Raw genomic sequence first — 27,518 nt, forward strand, 5'->3', positions numbered from 1 at the left:
TCACAAGTGTTTCTCCACGAATGTGTTGTAGCTTGCCACTCGATTCATGGGTTTCGTCCATACTTGTGCTTATTTTACAATAATTTTTAGAAACATATATGCCTTCTGATTCTACACAAACCCTTGGAGGCAAGAAAATAACTCAAATATTTCGTAAATTACATAGGAAATGGATGCAAAACAAACATTATGCTTACGACACGTCTGACGTTCACCCTACTTGCCGCTTGGAGCGTTAGTGGCGCTCCATCTGTCAAACGGTAACAACTTTCACAGCAGTGAGTGTCGCGACTGTTACGTTAGACTGTGGTGTCAACTACAGCAACACCTGAGGTGTGCAAGCCTGGTCGACCACCAAAGACGCCTCCTTATCGTGGAAGGTCTTGCAGCAACATTAAAGGCAGAGAAGTGCGCGGTAAGAACCGAGAACGGAAAAGAGAAAAGTGGTGTTAACTGAAAGGGTAGTGATAAAATCTTTGCCAGCTTGACACTTTCTTCACTTGGTCTTGCTGCGTTTGTGATCGCTAATTGTTTCCACATATTTTTATATGGTGTGCAGGTAACGAAAGAATCCGCAACCTGCTGGTAGAAAATGTCTGTCGATGATGATGGAAAATTATGTGCAAGGTGCTATGAATCATCACAGCTTAAACTAAAACTTCTCCACTTTTTCTTGATCTACATACTCTTAATGACGATAGGGTACCGAACGCTACTTAAATACATTGTATTTCATGCTTTCTGAACAAAATTTGAAAATAAAAATAAATTTGAAAAGGTCAAATGTTTCGTAAAATAATTTGTGTAGCAACAAATAAAATAGACTAAAGAACCATTTGTCACACATTTTGAAAAAAGACTTTTTTACGCAAGTACAGATAATGAGGTGCCAATTGACAATTTAACATTCAATGTTTAACTCCTGCAGGAAATCAATCTCATGGATTATGTAGGCCGTGCAGTCCGCTGTTAAGTGGCCTTGACGTATTTCCATCATGACCGAGGGGATAAGAAGGCTCCAACAATTTGTCAGTCTCAAAACTGTTTCAATAGAGAATCCTTCAAATAACCAGAAAGAGAATGTGTGTGCAGCAAGAAGTAATGTCTCCTTCACAAGTGCTTCCGCCATCATTATTCTTGCTCACTCAGTTTTCCCGACAGAAGAAGTACGCAAGCATCATTCAAAGGCGCGACAAATGTATGTTTGATGTATTTTATTTCTTACTTTATTACTATGATTTCACAAAACATTTTAACATTTTTTCAACAAGTTTTTTTACAAGAAATTCGATAATCGATAGAAATTCGGCATCTTGGACTTCAACACTCGTTGCTTGTATGTAATCGTTGGTCTGCTTAGGAATTCCAGTAATGTAGGACTCTAACCGACTGTCGATCTTAGTACGGTAGTACTCTAAGCCCCTCTCTGCTTTGGAGAACAAGAATGAGCAGCATCTCATGTGAAACTATTTACGATTGATGGAACCATAACAGCGTCTCTTCATAAAGCAGACAAATATGCCATTGTACCCACCATATGTTTACAAGTCTACAACATTTTCCTTTTGTGCATGAGAACATTTCGATAATATCTACTGCGCTCAGTTCTCTGAAGATAGGATATAAAAACGGTTCATATAAATACATTGCTTATTGAATGTTGTGGTTGAGAGAGAGAGGGAGAGAGAGTGAGTGAGTGTGTGTGTGTGTGTGTGTGTGTGTGTGTGTCGCGTGTCTGTATATCTGTATGAGAGACAGAGAGAGAGTGTGTTTGAGAGAGAGACAGAGAGATATCGTGCCACAAGGACGTCTTAGAACACGTTTAACCTGTTATCAGAACCTTCTAGGCTATGTCAAACAGTGATAAAGTGACACGTCGCTCCGCGCTTTTCTGTTAAAATACGCAGTGCAGAGGCACAGACACACTACGGCAATAGCAGTACTCATTGCAGACTTTCTCTTCCAGTGGTACCGAAAACCATGGATTTTCTTTGATAGTTTCGTACCTCTGTTCTACATCCACATTTAGAGGAGTACTAAGGAAGCTCCTGTAAAGCGAAGAACAGATCGTTGATTCTGTTTGTCATAAAACGTGAGTGTCTGATTTAACTCATAGAAATATGTCCTACTGTATTCTATTTGTATTAATTTTTTTAAAACTTTTGTTGCTTAAGTACTACAGGCATTTAGAATTGCTGTTCTACCCATTATAACAATTAAATTTTGTGCCATGAAATTCCATCGAGAGAAGCGTAATTTATACACTTTAGGCGGCTGAAGGCGATCGTTACAACGCTATTTTTCTTGAGTTTACGTTACGAATTTCCGATTCTGCTTCCATATATGACCACTAGAGAACTAAAATTAAGTCAGTTGATACAATTTAGTTTAAGGATGATATTTTACTTGTTATACTCTAAACTGGTTTGATGGGTCTTTCGTCTTCTCTTCCTGTGTTGTGCTAAGTTTTTAATTTAAATTTAACTGTTACACGCAACATTATCATTACGTTTTACTTATTTTAGTCTTTATGGTCCATACAATTTTCCCCTTTAAAGCCCCTTCCAGCACCTTTTACGTATCAGCTATTTTTCGCAGACTTCTTTGCTCGCCTGTTATCTCTAGGGCCTCTTAAATTAACATTTATCGACCCACAAAATTTTTTAACAGTGTCCTACATTTCCACATTCAAAGTATCCTCTTCTCCATATTTCCTAAGGTCCACACTTAATTTCCATACAATACTGTGTTATGGAAGTACATACCAAGATACTTAAAATCAGTGCCGACATTTATCGAATGAGTTTTCTTAACCTATACTAACTCAATTCCTAATTCTCTTACCTTCAGTAGCATAGCTTCCCAAATAGGGGAAATCATTCACTTCTATTTGTTTTCACTGGTTACGAAATTATGTAAGTATCCTATCAGTAAAAAACATTATTGATATCTTACGTTTATTTATCCTTAAGCCATATATTCTCCTAAATCTACAGTTAATTCCACTCTACGAAATTCGATTACCGCGTCGTTGGTCACAAGGGACGTGTCGACCGACAGCTTTACCGTTGATATCTGTTCCGCTAGAGCTTCCTGCACTCCTTAAGTTTTATTTCATTTTTTTTGTAATAACGTGACTTCTATTTTCTCTTTCACGTGGATTTTATGGATTATCATTTCCCTATTTACGTTCCGTCTATTTTTCTTATGATTTGGAGCGTCTTTCTTCAACTTGCATTATTGGAGGCTTTCTATGGGTACATAAATTCTCTGAGTGTCATGGTTACTTACTTTCCCTTTCTTTGCTAAGTTCAGACCCTGAATTACGTCTTTGGCACATGCTACTACAAAAGTATTTGTCGTAGTACGCTTATTGAAAAACGTTGCTCCTGCACAATGACTGCAGTTGTTAATTACGTTAATTGTTGTAAGTGTACCAATTTAAAAGTATTAGCATTCAAAATTCATTCTTGTTCTTAGTAAAAACTGTACCTCCTTGCTTCGAATATGACGTAATGATACGGTGATATAATTCATGCAAAATTGTTGTGCACCAGTTTTGTCTTATTGTATAACTTATAAGGAAAAGCAAATTACAAACACATGTTAAAAGCGCTACGATAAAACTACACGTTCAGACTTGTAGGTTCGGCAGTTTAGAAAATAGTCTTTGTTGTCAATTGACCACTGAAGAACGAATATAAATTTCTTTGAGGTTTACACATGGTTTTATAGTTCCCAGGATCTCCCTGACTTGTTTCTTCTATAGCCTTCGGAAGAAATCCGAAGTCTCGTCTCAATAAATATATGAACAGAGGGCGTATGTCTTTTGCGTGCGCTGTTGTGCAACCTACGGTGTCTGCTTAGTGTGATATGAAATGTGAACCATAATTTTTATTTATTTATTTATTTAATATGTTTTTGAGTAATGTCTTTCGATTGTCTGATGCAACACGCCACGGACTCTTCTCCTCTGCCAACCTTTTCATCTCAGAGTAGTACTTGCAACCTGAGTCCTCAAGTATCTGCTGGACGTATTCCAGTCTCTGTCTTCCTCTACAGTTTTTGCCCTCTACAGATCACTCTACTAGCTAGCACGGAAGTTATCCCTTAATGTCTTAACAGATGTCCTATCATCCTGTCCCTTCTTGTTGTCAGTGTTTTCCATCATTACTTTCCTCGCTGATTCGAGGAGAATCTCCTCATTCCTTACATTATCAGTCCACCTAATTTTCAGCATTCTTCTGTAGCACCACATCTCAAATGCTTTGATCCTCTTTTGTTCTTGTTTTCTCACAGTTCATGTTTCACTACCATGCAGTGCTGAGCTCTAACGTCCATTCTCAGAAGTTTCTCCTCAGATTATGGCCTATGTTTGATATAGTTGATTTCTCTTGGTCAGGAATGCTGTTTTTGCCTGTGCTAGCCTGCTTTTCATGTCCACGTTTCTCCGTCCGTCATTGGTTATTTTACTATTTAGGTAAATGAATCCCTTAACTTCGTCTACTTTGTTATCCCCAGTTTCTCACTGTTCTCGTTTCTGCTGCTTATCATCACTTTCCTCTTTCTTTCATTTACTCTTAACCCATATTCTGTACTCCTATTTTTCTCTCTTGATTCTTTTACTGTAAATACTTTACCTTGCCAGCCTTTCCCTATAGCTTATTCCTATTGTTCTCAGTATTTCGAAGAACTTGCACCATTTTACAATTTGATCTTAAGTCGTTCGAAGTACTTTTAAATTCTCGTTTTAATACTTGTTCCCACATCTCTTCCCTATCGACTGCAATATTTTCTTTATCGTAGCGTGAGACACGTCCCCCCCTCACAGAAATCTTTTGTGTACTCATTCTACTTATCCTCTCTCTCCTCTGTATTCAACAGTGGAATTTTCATTGCATTCTTGATGTTACCGCCTTACTTTTAATTTCACATTTTTTTTTTTTTTACTTTTCTGTATGTCGAACAGTACTTCCAACAATCACTTCTTTCTCCACACTTATCTTCCTGGTACCTACTATTCTTCTGTCCCAGTTCTGTGATTGCCCTGCTTCGAGATGTCCATTCTCTTCAACTATATTGCCTACTGAGCTATGCCTTATTGCTGTAGCTATAGCCTTTGAGAACTTCAAGCGTATCTCGTGATTCCTTAGTACTTCCGTATCCCATTTCTTTGCGTCTTGACTCTTCCTGACTATTCTCTTAAACTTCAGCCTACTCTTCATCACTACTATATTGCGACCTGAGTCTATGTCTGCTCCTGGGTACGCCTTACAATCCAGTATCTGATTTTGGAATCTCTGTCTGACCATGATGTACTCTAACTGAAACCTTACCGTATCACCCGGCCTTTTCCAAGTATACCTCCTCCACTTTTGATTCTTGAAAAGAGTACTCGCTAATACTAGCTGAAACTTGTTACAGAATTCAATTAGTCCTTCCCCTCTCTCATTCCTAGTAGCAAGCTCATATTCTCCTGTAACCCTTTCTTCTACTCCCTCCCCTACAACGGAATTCCAGTCCCCCAGCACTGTTATATTTTCATCCTCCTTTACGTACAGAATCAGCCGTGTAATTTCCTCATATTCTTTATCTTCATCTTTTGGTTCCCATGTCGGCACGTTTCTTTGGACTGCTGTTGTTGGTGAAGGTGTTCTGATGAGAACAACTCTACCACTGGACTGTTCGTAGCAACTCACTCTCTGCCCTACCCTCCTATTCATACCATTTTCTGTTGCTGTTGATTTTACACTATACTCGTCTGACCAGAAATCCTTGCATTGTTTCCAATTCCCTTCACTGACCCCGCTACATCTAGATCGAGCCTTAGCATTTCTCTTTTGAGATTTTCAAGCTTCCCTATGATATTCAAACTTCATACATTCCACTCCGTGGCCTGTAGAGCGTTACCGTTTCGTTGGTTGTTCACTCTTTTTTCTCATGGTCACCACTTCCATGGCAGCTCTCTCCCGGAGATTCGAATGGGTGGTCTTTTTTGAATGGAAATATCATCATGATACTTTTTCAGTTACAGGCCACATGTCCTGTAGATACAAATTATGTGTCTGTATTGCAGTGGTTTCTATTGCCTTCTGCATCCTCATGTCGTTGGTCACTGCTGATTCATGCGTTATTAGGAGCAGTTTCCCTCCCCAAGGCCAACAGAGTGCCCTGAACCTCTGTGCGCTTTTCTGCCATCTTTGACGAGGTCATTGGTAGAACGAGGGTGACTTCTTTTGTTGAAAGTCTTAGGGTGATGTTGCTGATGATTTTTATTCAAAATTTAAACAATGGTGAGATTCAAACCTGGGATTCAGGACGTTTAGATTATCAGTCATCACTTTTTTAAAGATATATGGTAGGTAAATTCGTGGATGAGCTTGGGCTCGACCCTTCTGGGTAACTGTGCATCTTAACGCCCATCTGGGATGGCGAGGGATGCTGGTCCCATATCGAATCTGACTGGCGAATTAACCTTAGCAGTACCATCGCGTTTCCCATAACATGTACTGCCATGGATGGGGTACGTTATGACCACCACAAAACAGATTAAAAAATATAAATTTCATTAACTGCCTCTGACTTGTACTCACATCACTGTTTTAAAGATATACCTGCATTGATGTGATATGGCAGAAAGGCTGTGGCTGACAATTCTATGTTGAGATGTGTCACTTTTGAGGATGATGGGTTTTGTGATATACTTCTTACATAACTGGTGCAGTACCCATTGTTCCTCAGAACGCATTTCATGTGTTGCATTTCGCTTCCGAGGTGCTGTGGCTCACATACTCGTCTTGAGTGCGTTATGAACGTATCAGTCACACCTCTTATCTAGCTATGGTGATAATTTAGAAGTTCGTGCAGGAATCGGTCCATGTATGTTGGTTTCAGATACACGCTGTTGTCTAGGTTCACACCATCCCTCGTAAGCAGCATACTTGGGAAGGATATTTATTGATCCTTTTATACCTCCGTAGTAAAAGTAATGTTCGAATGGAGAGCGTTGAGATGTAGGAGCTCATCGAGCTGTTCCTCGTCATGGTTCCATAAGACGAAGGTGACGTTGACGTACCTGTACCAGACCTTATGGTTACTAGATACCAAGTCCAACAACTGCTGCGAATGTTCCATGAATAAACTGGTAGCCACCGAACTAAGTGGACACCCCATGGTGACTCCTTCCAGCTGGTCGAAGAAATCGCTGTTGTACATAAAGTAGATGTGGGTCAGGCATCCATGAAACAGCTTGGCGAAACCATGCGGGAAAAGGGGGCAGATATGTACCCCAGAGTCACTGAGTGGCACTTCGGTAAACAAAGGAATATCATCAAAACTGATGTCGACTGGCCCAAATATTAGTTTCTTCAAGTTCTGTTCTAAATATAGAATTAATTTCTTTTAACAATCTCCTCACGCTATCTCATTTCTTGTGTCACAGAAAGTATTATTTCTCTTGCTTGACCTTAGTTACGAATATACAGTACTACACGGTTTGGAAGCAATGCAGGAAACGGAAATAACTTGATAATAAAATATGAGAGTTTCTCTGACTGAGGAGAGTGAGGTAGGCTGTCGGAGAGCTTTGCTGTTTTTAGCCAAACATCCTAGCGATCATAAGCAGAGTGTGGAGTAGATGGGCTCCAAATTTTGGAACTGATTTCCAGTTCTGGCATTAGCTTGATAACGAAGGGAAACCTCCAAACCTCCACAAAACGTAGGTCGGAACTGGGAATACGAGGTATATTTCTATACCTGGATCTTGACCACTGTCCCAGACAAAAACCAGAAGTTTCACTGTGTGTGTGTGTGATTATTTCAGTCAGATCACCACTAAATGCTGCTTGAGTCGTTGTGTTTGCTTGACGAGTACCAGACTCCCCTTACCTGGTCGACTTGATGTGCCATCGATTGTCACTTAATTCAGCTCACGCTTTTTAGAGCATCGTTCTCTCTTGGCGGTTTTAGGTGAAACAATAAAAAACAAAAATCGTACTGCACAACTACATTACAAAGCATTTGCATAATTACTGAGCTGAAGAGATAAGTGTTGAAGACCAACCTCGTTCTGGACGCCATGCAAATCTCGAAACGAGGAAAAGATTGAAAAAAAAAAGCCGCCAAAAATCAACGAGAATCGTAGTTTCACGTTCGACCAAACTGAAACAGACAGGCGTGAGTTGGAGCTTGTGACAGCGTGTTGTCGCTAAATTTGTTCCACAAAACTCTCACACAAGAGGAAAAAACCATGCGCATAAATGTTTGTCAGGACGGGAAAACGGAGACTGAAAGTGATCCAAACTTTTTGAACAAAATCGTTACAGGTTATGAGAGTTGGTGTTTTGGGTGTGACCCAGAAACCGAGCAAGCGTCAAGCCAGTGGAGGACTCCCAAGTCCCAGAAAAAAAAAGCGAGGCATTTAAGGCCTAATCGGAAGATTATGATCATTGTCTATTTTGATACTCGTGGAACTGTGCATCGGCAATTTGTAACCCTGGCCAGGCTGTTAACCGGAAGTTGTGCGGTGTGCGGTGGAAACACTTGGAGCTTTGGCGATCAGATGATTGGTGAGCCTCTATTTGCCATCTCGGGGATGGTCGGTCGTTCAGCATCCGACTTGATAAGTGCGTCATATCTAATTGAAGCTGGCTGAAGGAATTTTGTATTTATTCAAATTTTTAGAACAAAAATCCGTTTTTGGGGTTCCCCCCTCGTACATTATCAGCTGATAGGTCAATACATTAGTGCGAAGCTAAACATTTCCAAAATCGTCTACTTTATTCTTATCTTCATGTAAGTATAATATATGACCCCAACATAACAAACTGGTCACATAGCTGGGGCCGCTATGTGAACAAAATGACTGCCAGGTGTGTAAGCGTATCCTATACACTCGATGGAAGTAGCTGTGGTTTTGTACGTAATCAAAATGTCCCCAGTCCTGGGTTGAAACCCTCTCCCTGTTCACAATTTGAATTAAAATTATTGGCAATGGTGGCAAAAGATTTCCGGCATAAGAAGTCACCCTCGTCTTGCCAATAGCCTTGTCAAAGAGTGCATAGGAGCGGACAGAGATTCTCCTCCTCTTAAGGGTGGGAAATTTCTCCTAAAAGGCGGAAGAATCAGCAGTGATAACGACATGATGATACAGACGGCAACAGAAACCACTGCATTACAGACACGTACTCTACAACTGAAAAAGTGTCACGATGATTCCTCCAGTGGCAAAAGAATCCGGATTAGTGCCCTGTTCAGATCTCCGGGAGGGAGCTGCCAGCAGGCAGGTAACCATGGGAAAAAAGGTTCAATAACCAAAGAAAGAAAAACGTTCTATGAGTCGGGGACAGAAGCTTGTCCGAAGGAATGTGAGATGCTTGAAAGTGTCAGCGAAGCTAGAAAACCTGAAACGGGAACAGCAGAGGCTCACTCTAGATATAATGGAGGTCAGTGAAGTGAAATGGAAAGTTGTGTAGGGCAACATAGACAGCAGCACAGAATGATATAACGGGAATAGGATTCGTTATGGCTAGGGAGATATGCTGTCAACAGTCCAGTGATAGGGTTGTTTTTACCAGATTCGACAGCAAACCATCACCAACGACAATAGTTCATATAGACATCCCGAAGTCGCAAGCAGAAGGTGAAGAGACAGAGTAAGTATGTGAGGATACTGAATGGGTAATTCAGCTCGTAAAGGGAGATAAAAATCTAATAGTCATGGAGGATCGAAATACGGTTGTGCAGTAAGGACTAGAAGAAAGGGTTGTAGGAGAACATGGGATTGGTTCTAGGAATGAGAGTAGAAAAACTAATTGAGCCCAGCAGTAAATATCGGTTAATAATAGCGAATACTCCGCTCAGAGATCGCAAGAGCAGGTGGCTACTTGGCAAAGGATGGGAGATAAGGGAAGATTCTAGTTAGGTTTCATCATGGACAGGCAGAGATTCCCAAATCAGATATTGGATTGTAAGGCATACCCAGGAGCATTTATAGAATCAGATCATAATTTAACGATGATGAAGAGTAGGGTGATGTTAAGAGACTACTTAGGAAGACTCAATGTACAGGAAAGTGGGGTACGGAAGTACGAAGCAATGAAGACATATGCTTAAAGTTTTCTAAGGCTATAGATACTGCTGCAATGATCAGATTAGCAAACAGTTCAGGTGAAGAGCAATGGACATCTTTAAAAAGTGGTGTAACAGAAACTTATTCATGAAAACTTATTCAAAGCTTATTCATGAAGTGCAAAATCTCGAATCTGCTTCCACCTTAGCTATGTGCAATCTAAATTCTGCTTGCACTCTCTGATCAAAAGTATCTGGTCACATTCTGGCGGACACTAATATGTAATGTCTCTATAGGTCGAATCACAGGCGTTGAGGATGAGAAATGGACGGTGGATCTTAAGCGTTTCACTTTGGGGCATTGTAGTGTAGTATTCTCGGTGATTATTTCGGAACCCGACCACGATGTAACACTGCCATTCCATTCTGACATTGCTTAATACGTTCCATGTTCTAAAGAACATCTCCACGAAGAGAGAAGTGGAGTGAAATACTGTAAATGCGTGGGAGAGTGCAAGGGATATGATACAGACTTGAGGTCACAAGTTTTTACCATATAGGACTGCACGCCTTTCAGCAGCCAATTAACTTGATAGCACTGGTTCATTTTAGTGAACAAAAACGTATGCATTTTAAGTGTCTTGTAATACTCTCGGCAGCTAATATGTACTAAAAGGAGATCATCTACACCATGCCTGTCAGTCCTCTTTCAGAGTTGTACTGCATGGTACTGCCTTTCGCTATATTTTTACCATTAACATATATTCCATTAAAACTGCAATCTTTTTGATATACGTGGTATCCAATTTTCGTCTTCATGATTTTGAAATTCAGTTTATTTATTGTTGTCAGCATTTCTTTTTCTGTATTTGCTACATCAGAATTTGGCTAGCGTCCAACAACATACTAATGCATCAATGTTTTTATATAGTGATGAACTCCTTCCACACAACGAAATTGTTGGGTTCCTATGACTTCTACATTACAGTTAAGAACCACTATATATTAGAAATGTTCATTCGTACTTGACAGTAGCTCTCATACAACCACCAAGGTCAGGGACCTCTGACAGGATGACAGGCTTTTGCGAAATGGTAGTTTACGAGGGCATACTGAAAAGTAATGGCTCCGAATTTTTTGTGTAAAAACTCTTAGACATTTTTAAATAAGACAAACTCTATTAACATTCTACATCTTTATTCTTCATATCTACGTATTTGTTTCTGAACAGATTCACCATTGCAACGAACACATTTCACCCAACAAGAGACTAGTTTGCTGATACTGTCACTGTAGAATGTTTAACTTTGTTAATGAAGACACAACCACACCTCTGCTTGCGCCGCTTCACGACTATCAAAGTGATGGCCTCGAAAGTGTTCTTTAAGTTCTGGAAAAAGATGAAAACCGGATAAGGAAAAGTTGGGACTCTATGGAGGATGATCGATGACAGTGAATTCAAGGTGTCAGATTGTTGCAGATGACGCAGTACTCGTATGTGGTCTGGTATTGTCATGCAGTATGCGAGAGAAACTCAATTACAGCACACAGTGATATAGTTTTGTTACACACTGCCTTGTTACACCTACATTTTGGAGCTCTCTAGCGACAAAGGGTTGCAGCTTGTATTAGCAAAGTGGAAAAGTCGACTGAGTAACATGTATGACATGCAATATCTCAAGCGATATTGAGACTGATACTGATAACAGAATAAAGAAATCAGAGTTATTACTTTTCAGCATGCTCTTCTATAATAACAAGCAGCCTACATATGTTTTTCAGGAACTTTTGTGAAATTCCATGGAAGAAGGATAACAACTTTCTGAAACGATTCTAGTGCCTATATCGAAAATCAAGTATGCAACACCTGCGTACCACTTTATGGAAAAAAACCAAGAATAGAATATAAAAAATATAAAAAATACCAACCAGTGCCGGCCGGTGTGACCGAGTGGTTCTAGGCACTTCAGTCTGGAACCGCGTGACCGCTATGGTCGCAGGTTCGAATCCTGCCTCGGGCATGGATGTGTGTGATGTCCTTAGGTTAGCAGTTTAAGTAGTTCTAAGTTCTAGGGGACTGATGACCTCAGATGCTAAGTCCCATAGTGCTCAGAGCCAGTTGAACCAGTTGAACCAACCTGTTATTGATGCAGTCAAAAAAGTTAAAGAAGGAATTGAAGAATTTGGCAATAATATGCTGAATGCTATTGAAGAAAACAGAGACAAAAAACAAATTGTTCCTTACACTCATTACCATGAGGAATAATTTGGAGGCATATCGCAAATTGAACAGTGTGCTAAGTGAATCAGAATAACAAGGTTTATTGAGAAAATGTGAATAAAAGGTGAAAGATAGATAAAAGACATCTCAAGCTCAGGACACAGTTAAAAAAATAAAGAAGGGTGATGTTACAAAATAAATACCTTAGCCAAATAATGCTAGAATATATCAACAATAGTGAAGATAGACCAGTTGGTAGATTAAAATTCATTGGTAAATTAACAGTTAAATTTGATAGAGATAAATTAACATTTGGTGACAGGACATATGAAGGTACAAATGGACTAATGAATCTCTTAACTAAAAAACAGATTACTATGGATGACACGAATACAAGATTTACTCGTTCTGATTTATCACATTATGCAGATATATTGTACCATTCTGTGGCATTGGGTTCTGATAATAATCAAAACAAAATAAAATCAAGTAATCGTAATAAATAAAAAGTTTGATAAAATAAAACGATGATGATTATTTTCCTGCATTGAAGCAAAGAAAACTAGATGATTCACTGCAAAGTGAAGATCAGAAACTAGGTGAAGGCTCAATAAAAAATTTACGGAAATACCCACTGAGTGTGTTTGGATATATGATGATAGAGATGTAATCGATGTAATAGCATTTATTCATGGAGAAGAAATAGCAAGAAATAAAACTTACCATAATGAAAAAGTGGGAATAACACACATGTTACCAAATATATTTAGTGTTTTTACTGTCAACAATCCAAAAGCAATTCCATATTTGATTCGATTTTTGAATAAGTTGCCATACATATTTTGGAAAACTGAATAATATGGAAAAGGATTAGTTAATAATTTAATTAATATATTACCATTCGAAATGTATCTCCATGGTTATAATTATTATGGTCCAAGAACAAAATTAGAAAAAAGGTTACCGAGAGGCGATCAATGAATACCTTCACTAGATGAAACTTGCAAAAAACATGATGTTGCATATAGAGATAATACAGGAGTAAAACAGACATGTAACAGATAAAGAACTTCAAAAGAAAATTGCTTCTGATGCTTCAAATGGAGAAACATTAGCAATAACTGCAGTTAGGCGAATAAGATATGGAAAGAAAAAAATGGTATGTGTTTAGATGATAATGGTAATGGGTGGGGACTATAAAAATATTGAGACTTACGAACTTTTTTATATACATAAACGAATACCTTCAGCATTGATTATACTTTACTACTTAGTGTGAAAATTAAACCAAAATCAATTAAAAGGAAGCCAAATAACAATAAAGTTTTAGCTGATGCACAAAGAAGAAACACAGGAAGAAACTGGTAGTGATTTACTCATAAAATTAGATATACCTTATGTGAAAAAATTATAGAATACCTAACAAAATAGAAAGATGGTTCAGGTCTAACAAAACATGAAGGAGGGTTTTCTTCCATTATTATTTGTAGCATTACCATATCTAACTACTATGTGTTCACTAGTTGGTGGAGCAACTGGTATTGCAAAAGCAATAATGGACAAGAATAAAGCTGATACAGAATTGAAAGAACAAAAAAGGCATAATTTAGCAATGGAGAAGAAAGCTTGCACTGAAATAAAAGAAACTGCAGAAAATAACTCATATATATCCTAATGCATTACATGATTTTGATATCCAAAAACTTGCTAAAAAATTTAAAATCAAATACAGCCATGGGGTTTTTATGATTGATGTATTACTCATCATAGAAAAAATGGATCTAGGCTAGTTAATTTAAATACATCTGGTAATGTTGGCTCACACTGGAGCTCTTATTATACATGTGTGTGACTAAAATGACTAGTAGATAGAAAATAGAGAGTGTAATTAATTTATTTCAAAATTAATTAAGTTACATTTTTAAAGCAACTAAAGTTTATATTGATTTTAATGGTAGGTGACTAGCAGATATAAAAGATCCTGTACATGGTTATGATGCAGTTCCCAAACAATGTTTAGTAAATGGTGTATCTAATCTATTTACATAACCTGAATACATCAAGATTCTTAAAGGTTTTAAAGAAAGAAATACGATTTATGATGGCATTTGGAACATCATAATAAAGAAATAAATAACATGAAAACAAACCTCCATCATGCTTAGATAAGACAGAAGTACTAGAAAATGACTTACGTCATTAGATCCATTAGTAAACAAGAATTTAAACATCAGAGTTAGTAAAGTTCTGGAAATGTTGAAGTTTTAAGAATCAAATAAATGAAATTCAAAATTTAATACATTGAATCTTATATAAATGAACAATCTTTCAGACAGTCATATTTGGTGTTGAGAACATAAAAAGTTTACTTACACACAACATTCAAATACAACAACAACAAAAAATGAAGACGAAGAATTGAAGGAATTTGTGCAGTATGTAAAACTAAAAAGAGTACATTTAAAAAAAGTTGTTAGTGATGGTCTGAATATTTGTCAAGAAACTGCCAATGAATGACTGAAACCAATGAGAAAAAAACTGTAAAAGAATATATGTAGCCTCTCAAGGTATATTTGATCTAGCAGCCGATCTAGTGGAAATGGATTCTGGTGAACAGAAATGAATTTAAAAGATAAATATAAGATGTACATATTTATAAACTGTAATTGATGCATTTTTCAAAATATGCTTAGTCTATTCCAGTAGAAGGTAAAACTAATAAAAATGAAGTTGATGTTTTCTGATAAATATTTAGAGAGAGAACACCAAGAAATTTACAAACAGATAATGGTAAAGGATTCTATAATAAACATTTTCAAGAACTTATGAAAAAATATAATATTAATCGTTATTCAGTTTTTACTATATTGAAAGCATCTGTTGTAGAATGATTTAATAGGATGCTTAAAGAAGAGCTGTGGAAAAAAATTGCTCTTCAAAATAATTATAAATGGATTGAACTATCTCAAGAGCTGGTAGATGAATACAATAACAGAGCATTCAACAATAAAAGAAGCCAATAGAAGTTAATGAATAAAATTATAAGCCAACTATCTATCTATGTTATGATAACCCTAAATATAAATTTGGTGTTAAAATTAGAATCAGAAAACTTAAAGGAATTTTTGAAAAAGGTTATACAGCTAATTGATGAGCATACATTTTTAAATCAAAGATGTTATTCATTCTAATCATATCTAATTATGTGAAAGGCATTGCATGGCGAAATATATGAAAGGAAATTTTTATGAGTATGAACTATTATAGACAAAATATCACAGTGTATATCTAGTTGTGAAAGTTTTAATATAGAAAGGACATGAAGATATGTTCAATGGTTGGGATTTGATAATTCACATAATACATCTACATCTACATTTACATCTACATTTATACTCCACAAGCCACCCAACGGGGTGTGGCGGAGGGCACTTTATGTGCCACTGTCATTACCTCCCTTTCCTGTTCCAGTCGCATATGGTTTGCAGGAAGAACGACTGCTGGAAAGCCTCTATGCGCACTGGAATCTCTCTAATTTTACATTCGTGATCTCCTCGGTAGGTGTAAGTAGGGGGAAGCAATATATTCGATACCTCATCCAGAAACGCACCCTCTCAAAACCTGGACAGCAAGCTACACCGCAATGCAGAGCGCCTCTCTTGCAGAGTCTGCCACTTGAGTATGCTAAACATCTCTGTAACGCTATCACGCTTACCAAATAACCCTGTGACAAAACGCGCCGCTCTTCTTTGGATCTTCTCTATCTCGTCCATCAACCCCACCTGGTATGAATCTCAACCTGGTACCCGCCTTACCAACAATTAATTTTATATGATCATTCCATTTCAAATCGTTCCCCACACATACTCCCAGATATTTTACAGAAGTAACTGCTACCAGTGTTTCTTCCGCTGTCATATAATCATACAATAAAGGATCCTTCTTTCTATGTATTCGCAATACATTACATTTGTCTATGTTAAGGGTCAGTTGCCACTCCCTGCACTAAGTGCCTATCCGCTGCAGATCTGCAGAACCTGTATCTAATATTTTCTGGGTCTCATGAAAAAATAAAGCGAGTTAGGTCTCACACGATCGCTGTTTCCGGAATCCATGTTGATTCCTACAGAGTAGATTCTGGGTTTACAGAAACGACATGATGTACGAGCAAAAAACATGTTCTAAAATTCTACAACAGATCGACGTCAGAGATATAGGTCTATAGTTTTGCGCATCTGCTCGACGACCCTTCTTGAAGACTGGGACTACCTGTGCTCTTTTCCAATCATTTGGAACCCTCCGTTCCTCTAGAGACTTGCGGTACATGGCTGTTAGAAGGTGGGCAAGTTCTTTCACGTACTCTGTGTGGAATCGAATTGGTATCCCGTCAGGTCCAGTGGACTTTCCTCTGTTGTGTGATTCCAGTTGCTTTTCTATTCCTTGGACACTTATTTCGATGTCAGCCATTTTTTCGTTTGTGCGAAGATTTAGAGAAGGAACTGCAGTACGGTCTTCCTCTGTGAAACAGCTTTGGAAAAAGGTGTTTAGTATTTCAGCTTTACGCGTGTCATCCTCTGTTTCAATGCCATCATCATCCCGGAGTGTCTGGATATGCTGTTTCGAGCCACTTACTGATTTAACGTAAGACCAGAACTTCCTAGGATTTTCTGTCAAGTCGGTACATAGAATTTTACTTTCGAATTCACTGAACGCTTCGCGCGTAGCCCTCCTTATGCTGACTTTGACATCGTTTAGCTTCTGTTTGTCTGAGAGGTTTTGGCGCGTTTAAACTTGCAGTGAATCTCTCTTTGCTTTCGCAGTAGTTTCCTAACTTTGTTGTTGAACCACGGTGGGTTTTTCCCATCCCTCACAGTTTTACTCGGCACTTACCTGTGTAAAACGCATCTTACGATTACCTTGAACTTCAACACTCAACATTGTCAGTGTCGGAACAGTAATTTTCGTTTTGACCTGTTAGGTAGTCTAAAATCTGCCTTCTATTACTCTTGCCAAATAGATAAATCTTCCTCCCTTTTTTTATATTCCTATTAACTTCCATATTCAGGGATGCTGCAACCGCCTTATAATCACTGATTCCCTGTTCTGCGCTTACAGAGTCGAAAAGTTCGGGTCTGTTTGTTATCAGTAGGTCCATGATGTTATCTCCACGAGTCGGTTCTCTGTTTAATTGCTCGAGGTAATTATCGGATAGTGCACTCAGTATACTGTCACTCGATGCTCTGACCCTACCACCCGTCCTAAACATCTGAGTGTCCCAGTCTATATCTGGTAAATTGAAATCTCCACCTAAGACTATAACATGCTGAGGAAATTTATGTGAAATGTATTCCAAATTTTCTCTCAGTTGTTCTGCCACTAATGCTGCTGAGTCGGGAGGTTGGTAAAAGGAGCCAATTATTAACCTAGCTCAGTTGTTGAGTGTAACATCCACCCATAATAATTTGCAGGAACTATCCACTTCTACTTCATTACAGGATAAACTACTACTAATGGCGACAAACACACCACCACCAGTTGCATGCAATCAATCCTTTCTAAACACCATGTGTGACATTGTAAAAATTTCTGCAGAATTTATCTCTGGCTTCAGCCAGTTTTCCATACCTATAACGATTGTAGCTTCGGTGATTTCTATCAGTGCTTGAAGTTCCTGTAGTTTACCAATGCATCTTCGACAGTTTACAATTACAATACCGATTGCTGTGTAATTGGAAGTAAGCAGGGTGAATAACCCACCTTCTATGGTTTTTTTCCATTTTAACTTATACCTGTTAATTTGATGGGTCTAATTTTATATGTAAAAATTTTATCTAAGTGAATGCATCATACAAGGGGAATAAGAAGACTAACACTTTCATATTTTCTATCTGTAGGTTATACTGATGATCATGTATGCACATTCATAGATCAAATAACAGAATGATAATGTGAATTATTTATGCAATCTAAATAAAGAAGAAATATGTATTGTTTATGAATAATTTAAAAAACCAGAACTAAAATTTGTATTCCACTCTGTTACGAAATATTTCTTTAGGAAAATTATGTGTGTTAATTTCAGCATATTCAAGATTGTAATTATTTAAAGATTCTAGTAAATATCCACTTGTTTTCCACAGTTTTCCAGTCTCCAGCATGCTGGAGGCAGAAATACCATTGTGAATAAAACGTAAAATATCCACAAAAGTCATTTTGGATCTCATAACTAAAGTTTATAGACCAGGCTCATTGTTAAATTTTGATGGTTTTTGTTTATGCTTAGCCACTGGGTCCATAACACTACTGAAGCTGTCAATTTTCTTCAGTACTGTTCCTTAAGAAGAAGTTTTACAGCATCTCAAGAACAAGCTGATCCTAAAAGGGTAACAGATTGATTTGCATAACCATAGATTATACCTTTCATCAATACAAATAAATACATGCTTATTATTATATGTAAGTTTATTGTTGATGAGGCATATGACTGACGCCATTTAATAAAAATACTTTTAATAAGAATTTTTCGTATTTCAAATAATAAATCCTGGGTTCATTATTAAAATTAGAAATTTTACTTTTTCCAAATAAACATTTTTGGTGTATGAATGGAAGTCTACCAATCTAAACTGCATAAATACTGTAAAACTGAGAAGTCTATTGATAATTTTACTTCACAGAAAAATGCAAATGATGGGTATAAGACAATACTGGAGAATGTATAAATAAATATAAGAGTATATGATAGTAAATGAATTCCTTGAGTGTGTGGAAAAATGTTTCTATATATCATTAAAAAATCACTTAGAATGAATTCCGAGTGAAGTACATTTGAAGATATTGCTGTTGATGAAAAATGCTGAACAACAGACTGAGACAGGAAACACACAAAAAATGTGTTGATTGTCAAGAGATTAAGGAAATAGATCGTTTTCACTCAAATCCGCCTGTAAAGACAAACATAGAAGTAGATGTAAAAATATACTCAATGACATACTGAAATAAAAAACTGGCTGAGCCTTTTTTAAAATTCGTAATAAAAGTTATTTACATTAAATAAGGGACTAAAATTTCACAATTGACAATTGCCCAGCTTCATAATTATTGCTCAAATACTTTACCACTGAAGGATAAATATGATCCAGTCTCACTATTTTTTCTTTTCTCGGTGGCAGGGTTTTTTAAAAATTATCATAATCATACTGTAGAAACAATTTATATTAGGTAAACGTTTTTGCCTTCTTTTGGTCTTTTGGAATAACTCGTGATTAAATAGAAAATCTAGAAAATGGTTGAATTAATAAATACTGATTTCCTTAATTTAATGTAGCATCTAATACCAAGATTTTTAGCTATAGCTTTGAGCTCAGCTACTCCCATAATAGTGAGAGGTCATTTAGGCGTAGGTTAATTACATAATGATGTTGTTGTTGTGGTATTCAGTCCAGAGACAGGTTTGATGCAGCTCTCCACGCTACTACATCATGTGCCAGCTTCTTCATCTCCCAGTACCTACTGCAATCTACATCCTTCTGAATCTGTTTAGTGTATTCATTTCTTGCTCTCCCTCTACGATTGTTAACCTCCACACTGTCCTCCAATACTAAATTGGTGATCACTTGATGCCTCAGAATATGCCCTAGCAACCGATCCTCCTTTTAGGCAACCTGTGCCACAAATTTCTCTTCTCTCCAATTCTGTTCAATAACTTCTCATTAGTTACGTAATCTACCCATCTAATATTCAGCATTCTTCTGTAGAACTACATTTCGAAAGCTTATATTCTCTTCTTGTCCAAACTATTTATTATCCATGTTTCACTTCCATACACGGCTATACTCCATACAAATACTTTCAGAAACGACTTCCTGACACTTAAATCTATACTCGATGTTAACAAATTTCTGTTCTTCAGAAACACTTTCCTTGCCATTGCAATCTACATTTTATATCCTCTCTACTTCGACCATTATCAATCATTTTGCTCCCCAAATAGTAAAACTCCTTTACTACTTTAAGTGTCTCCTTTCCTAATCTAATTCCCTCAGCATCACCCGACTTAATTTGACTACATTCCATTATCCTCGTTTTGCTTTTGTTGATGTTCATCTTATATCCTCCTTTCAAGACACTGTCCATTCCGTTCAACTGCTCTTCCAAATCCTTTGCTGTCTCTGACAGAATTACAATGTCATCGTTGAACCTCAAAGTTTTTATTTCTTCTCCACGGATTTTAATTCCTACTCCAAATTTTTCTTTTGTTTGCTTTACTGCTTGCTCAATACACAGATTGAATAATATCGGGGAGAGGCTACAACCCTGTCTCACTCCCTTCCCAACCGCTACTTCCCTGTCATGCCCCTCGACTCTTATAACTGCCATCTGGTTTCTGTACAAGTTGTAAATAGCCTTTCGCTCCCTGTATTTTACCCCTGCCACCTTCAGAATTTGAAAGAGAGTATTCCAGTCAACATTGTCAAAAGCTTTCTCTAAGTCTACAAATAATATAAATGTAGGTTTGCCTTTCCTTAATCTATTTTCTAAGATAAGTCGTAGGGTCAGTATTGCCTAACGTGTTCCAGCATTTCTATGGAATCCTAACTGATCTTCCCTGAGGTCGGCTTCTACCAGTTTTTCCATTCGTCTGTAAAGAATTCGTGTTAGTATTTTGCAGCCATGGCTTATTAAACCGATAATACGGTAATTTTCACATCTCTCAACTCCTGTTTGCTTTGGGATTGGAATTATTATATTCTTCTTTAAGTCTGAGGGTATATCGCCTGTCTCATACATACGTATTGCTCACTAGATGGTAGAATTTTGTTAGGACTTGCTCAACCAAGACTGTCAGTAGTTCTAATGGAATGTTTATACTCCCGTGGCCTTGTTTCGACTTAGGTCTTTCAGTACTCTGTCAAACTCTTCATGCAGTATCATATCTCCTATTTTATCTTCATCTACATTCTCTTCCATTTCTGTAATATTGTCCTCAGATGCATCTCCCTTGTATAGACCCTCTGCATTCTCCTTCCACCATTTTGCTTTCCCTTCTTTGCTTGGAACTGGGTTTGCATGTGAGCTCTGGATATTCGTACAAGTGGTTCTCTTTTCTCCAAAGGTCTCTTTAATTTTCCTGTAGGCAGTATCTATCTTACCCCTACTGATATGCGCCTCTATATCCTTACATTTGTCCTCTAGCCATACCTGCTTAGCCATTTTGCACTTCCTGTCGATCTCATTTTTGAGACGTTTGTATTCTTTTTGCTTGCTTCATTTACTGCATTTTTATATTTTCTCCTTTCATCAATTAAATTCAATATCTCTTCTGTTACCCAAGGATTTCTATTAGCTCTCGTCTTTTAACCTACTTGATCCTCCGCTATCTTCACTATTTCGTCTCTCAAAGCTACCCATTCATCTTCTGCTGTATTTCTTTCCCCCATTCTTGTCAATCGTCCTGTAATGTTCTCCCTGAAGCTCTCTCAACCTCTGATGTATCCAGGTCCCATCTCCTCAAATTCCCACCTTTTTGCAGTTTCTTCAGTTTTAATCTACAGTTCATAACCAATAGATTGTGGTCAGAGTCCACATCTGCCCCTGAAAATGTCTTACAATATAAAACCTGGTTCCTGACTCTCTGTCTTACCATCATATAATCTATCTGAGACCTTCCAGTATCTCCAGGCTTCTTCCATGTATACAACCTTCTTTTGTGATTCTTGGACCAAGTGTTAGCCATGATTAAGTTATGCTCTGTGCAAAATTAGATCAGGTTGCTTCCTCTTTCATTCCTTACTCCCATTCCATATTCACGTTTCGTTCTCTTCCTTTTCCTACTATCGAGTTCCAGTCACCCATGGCCGTTAAATTTTCGTCTCCCTTCACTATATGAATAATTTCTTTCATTTCATCATACATTTCATCAATCTCTTCGTCATCTGCAGAGCTAGTTGGCATATAAACTTGTACTACTGTTGTAGGCATGGGCTTCGTATCTATCCTGGCCACAGTAATGTGTTCTCTATGTTGTGTGTAGTAGCTTGCCCACATTCTTATTTATTATTAGGCCTACTCCTCTATTACCCATAATTGATTTTGTATTTATAACCCTGTATTCACCTGACCAAAAGTATTGTTCCTCCTGCCACCAAACTTCCCCAACTCTCACTATATATAACTTTAACCTATTCATTTCCCTTTTTAAATTTTCTAACATACCTGCATGATTAAGGGATCTATGATTTCAAGCTCTGATTTGTAGAACGCCAGTTTTCTTTTTCCTGATAACATCATCCTCCTCAGTAATCCCCGCCTGGAGATCCGAATGGGGGATTATATTACCTCTGGAATATTTTACCCAAGAGGACGCCATCATCATTTAACCATACAGTAAAGCTGCATGTCCTCGGGAAGAATTACAGCTGTAGCTTCCCCTTGCTCTCATCCATAAATTAAAAGTAATAAATGTTATATGCAATACAAAAAATTGTGTATGTGAAAAAAAATAGTGAACAATATGTAGTCAAAGGCTGTCCAAAAGGTAATAAAATGGTTGTAATGTTAACAGAGAATTAAAATATTATTATACCTTTGAATGTTCGAAGTGCAACAATATAGTTACAGGAAAACAGATTAAGTGGTGTATAAAAGTATCCTCAAAGAAAATTTCTTGTATGTATACTGAAAAATACTTGTTGTCAGATTATGAAGCATAACAAGAAACAGAAACACATATTTCAAATCTGATAATAGTTCACAATTTCAGTGAAAGATGAATTCTGTAGAGAGATGGTATCTAATAAACTTCATGATCATAGATTTATAGCTTATTATGCTAAGGATTATGATTCACAATTCATTCCGATGTACTGTATTCAAAAAATAATTAACCCATATGGTATCTATACAGGAACTAAATTTATATTATTGGAGATTCAACAATTAGGCATATAAATTATAAATAGCAGCAAGTTTATATAATGAAACTTAGTAAATATCCAGAAAAAATTTATTTGAAGGATTAATTAAAGGTCACTTCCAATATTTATTCATTACATGGGAAAATGAAAATTACATGGGACCGATTCCTGATATAAAATATTACTGTGCTGATGCTAAGAAAGAGAAACTACTTTAGATGGAGTTAAGGCAGAACTCTTCGATAAAGAAAACAATACTATGTATCAATACCATTGCTGGTTTTGGCATGATTGTAAAAAAAAGTTTTAAAGCTGAAATGATTAAGGAAAAAAGTCGAGAATCAGTGGATGATTAATATGAAGACATTGTTAAGAGTACAGAAACACGAAATTCAGGATATTTTTTGTTGAGACTTGGAATTGTAATTGGATTAATTCAGCAGTTCATAAAAAATCTTAAGAAATTGAAACTGCTCCCTCAAATAATCAAACCATTAAATCCAAGACATTCTTTTTATGACAGCCATAAAAGGAAATTATAAGCTAAAGCAGATGGTGGTAACACAAAAATAAAACATATCTATGTATGTAGTCTTTATGCAGGAGTAGAATATTATCCTGTAGATCATCAAACAAAAATATATATAAGATGTGATTTTATTCTGAAAACGATAGGGGCTTATAAAATGTGAAGTAGAGGGACATAGAGGATTGTATCATCACCCATATAAATGGAGACTGATAAAAATGAAAAACTGTTGTTTCCTCTATGTGTAAAATATGCAAAGGGAGGAATAAATAAATGTAATTACAAAGATAATGAAAGAAGTTTTATAGGAAATTGGACAACTGAAGAGGTTAATAAGGCTACAGAAAAAGAATATAATACTTTAGATATCTACAAAGTGTAGAATTTTAGAAACAAAAAGAACCTCTCATTTATAATTATGTGAAAGACTTTATAAAAATAAAATTGGACACTAGCTCAATATGTTTCAAACTAGTAAGATGTGTTTCAAATATGTAAAAAAAGTATTAACTTAGATTCTGATAAGAAAAAAGAAAATCAAGGAAAAAGAGCTATTACTGAGATATGTCTACATTTATTATGAAGAAAATGTGGCCAACGACAAAATATGAGTAAAACTGAGTACACTGCATATTTACAATAATTTTATGAGATTCTAGTGAATGATCAATTGCATACTATGCAAATAATTGTTATTAATGACAACAAGGTTCAGGTGAAGTACAGTTTCTAGGTTTATTATTTGCAAAATTGCACAGCTACAAATATTTTTGTAGCAGAGTTCATTAAATCAAAAGAAAGACTCAGATCATCTGAGGATGTTAGATTAGGTAAAGCTGTTATATATTTTGAAGCAGACAGTGTAGTACATATAGATAATGGTGAAAATACTGTGGAATAATGTTGTATGCTAGGTGAGTGGCCCAATGAATTAGAGCTCTTACCCCCCATCCCCCCACACAAAATGCATGGACACCTGTGAAAGATTCAGAACAACTGCCAGGAACATCTTAAACTGTTCCACTGTCAGCCAATATATAGTGTTTGACAGTGATGAAAACGAGGAAAACGTAAGTGAAATATAATGTAAATACACACACACACACACACACACACACACACACACACACACACACACACACACACACACAAACACACAGACATACACATACACACACACACACACACACGCACAAACAAACACAAACACACACACACAGAATTAATTAATTTCAGGCATAGGAATAACAATTTTCAAATCGTAATTTTGCCTCAAAGAATTTATCTACTCTAATGTGTAAGTGGTTGCAGATGACAAACTGTGGAACAAAACAGTCACTGTAGAAACACTATACATCAGAAAAACCACACCATATGGTCAAAAGGTATGAATTAATAATTTGATGTGTTTTTTCAAATATCTAAAACTACGATTTAAAAACTAATAGCTACATGTATACAAACAGTAGAGAACATTCTTTATCTTTAAGAACCATAAAATAAAAGCCCACTGAAGATGCTGCAACTGCAGTGAAGCATGTTTGGATTAAAAAATAAAATTGTGTTTAGCTTAAGGCAGACCTTATCCAAAAACATATGAATTAAGAAATAACTGGATTACAGATTGGGCTTCAACTGGACCTAAAAGTAGTTATTTTGACAAAAATGATAAAAATACACAAATTAAAATAAAGGGGTTCACTTTAAACTACTAGAATATTCAAAAGCTGACTCTCAAATCTATGATAAGATTAACTGAGGATGAAGTGAAAGGACAGATACGATTAGAGTACAACAAAATAACTAGAGATGTAAATAGTAAAACTTTAGTAAACAAAAGAGTAAAGAAAGAATTCTCATTTCAGTATGACAAAAGAATAGCTCTAGAAAATTATGATACAGCACCTTACAGATTTCAAATTTTGTTAATAAATTTTATTCTGTATAGGTGGAAGCCTTACTGAAGAACTTCAATAATGTCAAAAATACTAATCTGTTTAAAAAGATTAGTGAGGTACAAGTAAATGTTTGATGCAACATAATTAGTTGTGAATTCTTGAATACTAGATATGGAGATAAAATATGCTTGGAACTGCATAATGAATTTAAAATCATTTTAATTCAATCAACTGTGGATTCATGGTGAAGTATTGTAAACTAACTAAACAAACAATGCTTTTTCGCATTATTTCACAAATTTTATTATTAATGTTACTGCACAACGTAGGTTTCGGGTTATAAGCCCATTTTCAAGTCATTAGTGATTCCCAAAGATGATAATGCACAGATAAACATGATGACAAGGCAAAGATAATCATCTCGACTTCATAAGGTGTTGATCCACAGCTTAATGTAAGGTTACCTGGATGACCACTTTTTAACAAATTTCATACATAATTACACAATTCTGCAACTACACTAACATCACAGGACTAAAGTTATGCATCAGCCAAGAACCTTTTATCTACCAATACAATGGGGCCCAAAGTTTTACTTCTATTCCGAGGTTGTGATCTCATTTAAAAGAGGTGAGTAATTGAATTGGATTTGCTAGTTTAATAACAGGTTTTGGGATGTACACATCTTTCTTTTAATTTCCAAAATTTTGGATTGGTTGAGTTTAGCCTCCTTTTCCTCTGTGTGTAGGACTTGTACATCTATTATGTATTTGTGATTATTCGTTAGACAATGTTCCACAAAGGCGAATCAGGCAAACAAACTGGTAGAGAAATGGTTGCAGATAACCTTTTATAGGAAATGCATCAAGTAGCACAAGTAACATTTTGAAGGAAAAGGGTTTCTCTGTGTTTTTCTATGTCACTCAGTTGCTTGTTCAATGTTAAAGACTAACAACTAGCCATCACAAAAACTGGGTTCTGTAACATCACATGGTGTGAGTGTCAATCTTGTTACATTGGACAGATGGGGGAGGTCAATCTGCATCAGGCTTAAAGAACGTCACAGAAGCTGGAGATTGAAGAAGCCTGATTCAGCATTTGTGGAATATTGCCTGAACGATAACCATAGATACATAATAGATGTACAAAAGGGGGCTAAACTCAACCAATTAAATATTTTAGAAATTAAAATACAGATGTGTACATCTCCACACCTATTATTAAACAAACACTATTTTAGATGAGATCATGACGCCAGGATAGAAGCAAAACTTTGGGGCCCAGTGCTTCAGTAGATAAAAAGTTTTTGGCTGATCCATAATTGTAGTCCTGTCATGTTAGTGTAGTTGCTGAATTCTGTAACTACACATGTAATTTGTTAAAAATGGTAACTGATGTAATCTTATGTTGAGCTATGGATTAAGAAGTTGAGATGATTATCTTTGCCTTGTTATCATTTTTATCCATGCATTATCATCTTTGGGAATCAGTATTGTACTTGAAAATGGGCTTATAAACTGAAACCTAGGTTTGCAGTAGCATTAGTAATAAAATTTGTGAATCAAGGAAAAACAGTGTTTGTTTAGTTAATGAATTTAAAATTATTATGCCAGACAGATATTTGAAATTAATTACAAGGTGGGGTTTCCAGTTTTTTGGAGGAGGACTATTGAAATGAGATATAAAGCAGTGAATAAGCTTAAAAATGATAATAATGAATTTCATGATCTGAAACTCTTGCTCTGATTTTTTATGGTAATCGTTTGTTCCATGACCATGCAATACTGAACATTGAATAAAATATTAAATATGAAAATCGTTTTATTTAATCTTTATAAAAATAATGTAGTATAATTAATTTCTAAGAAAAGGTTATGTATTGAAAG

At 36.5% G+C, this 27,518-nt stretch overlaps 1 protein-coding gene across 2 annotated transcripts in view; it reads left to right on the top strand.

Annotated features, from left to right (window-relative positions):
* The first annotated feature begins 1,921 nt into the window (after window positions 1-1,921).
* LOC126234557 (uncharacterized) overlaps window positions 1,922-27,518 on the top strand; it is a 78,319-nt gene continuing 52,722 nt past the window's right edge. Inside the window, exons 1-2 of one of the 2 annotated variants that reach the window (XM_049943258.1) lie at window positions 1,922-2,092; window positions 18,573-18,672. The gene's annotated coding sequence lies outside the window, so the exon portion shown is untranslated. The remainder of the gene's footprint in view (window positions 2,093-18,572; window positions 18,673-27,518) is intronic. The other variant, XM_049943259.1, reaches the window with a different exon arrangement.

Source organism: Schistocerca nitens, chromosome 2 (assembly GCF_023898315.1).
Source record: "Schistocerca nitens isolate TAMUIC-IGC-003100 chromosome 2, iqSchNite1.1, whole genome shotgun sequence".
Lineage (NCBI taxonomy): Eukaryota > Metazoa > Arthropoda > Insecta > Orthoptera > Acrididae > Schistocerca > Schistocerca nitens.